At 31.8% G+C, this 1,020-nt stretch overlaps 1 pseudogene; it reads right to left on the bottom strand.

Annotated features, from left to right (window-relative positions):
* Positions 1-219: 219 nt before the first annotated feature.
* LOC113938866 lies at positions 220-470 on the bottom strand (annotated as a pseudogene).
* Between the last annotated feature and the right edge of the window lie 550 nt (positions 471-1,020).

Here is a 1,020-nt window from a genome sequence, read left to right as displayed (position 1 = left end):
TGCTCAGCTAGTCATCTGAATGAGAGCTGAAAAATAAAGAGAAACTTGAAATGACCACTAAATAAGTAAGGCTAACTCCTAGACATCAACTTTTTAAATAACCAAATGCCATTTAAATCATGTCTCTGGAAAAATGCTTCAGAATTAAAATCTGTGAAATCAACCCGGCAAGAAACAGAAAACCCAGACTATGTGAAAAAAAGTACAGTTGTAATACTACTACAATGATAATAACTAAAAGTTCCACAAAAGGAACCTTAAGTAAGTCCCTTCAAGACCTTCAAGTCATTATTTATCATGCTGAGTGCATTATACTATCAAAACACTACTCTTCAGAGCACAGTCCCTCAGCTTCTATTGAGAGCATTTGGTGATATTTAGAAGAATGATTTCTGCCTTTACATTTTGATTAGCAATAATCGGGCCTCAGATAAACCTCATTGGCTACGATACTGCCACTGCTCAAAGCTCTGCCTTTACATTTTGATACAGCCATCCCAAATCTCAGTACTTATACCAAGATATACTAGGGAATCTATGAAAAGACTCATGTTCAAGTATTTTATTTTGCCATTACTTGTAAGACTGGAAGATTGGAAACAACCCAAATATGCATGAACTGGACAATGACTGAACAAATAAATGAATGTTCATTAACACAGTGAAACACTATGCAACAGGAATGAAATATACAGAAATGAATATCTCTATGCACAGAGTGATCTTTATTATATACCATTAATTGAGAAGAGCAAAGCATAGAATAGTGTATGAAATATGCTACCTCTGGTGAAAGAAATAAGTTACATATAAATATATAAGCATAGTTTTACAGAAACTAATATTAAAATCATAAATGAAAAATTAGTATGAATGTTAACCTATAGAGTAGGAGGAAAGATGGTAGAAAGGGACAAGTAAAAAAAAGTAAGTTTCAAAAAATAAAACTTGTTATATAGTTTTGCATTCGTGTTTTATAACACCTAAAATCTACTAAAAATTTGGAAATAAAATCTAAAA

The sequence above is a fragment of the Zalophus californianus genome, chromosome 8 (assembly GCF_009762305.2).
Source record: "Zalophus californianus isolate mZalCal1 chromosome 8, mZalCal1.pri.v2, whole genome shotgun sequence".
In the NCBI taxonomy this organism is placed as follows: Eukaryota; Metazoa; Chordata; class Mammalia; order Carnivora; family Otariidae; genus Zalophus; species Zalophus californianus.
This window is presented reverse-complemented; position numbering and strand designations above follow the sequence as displayed.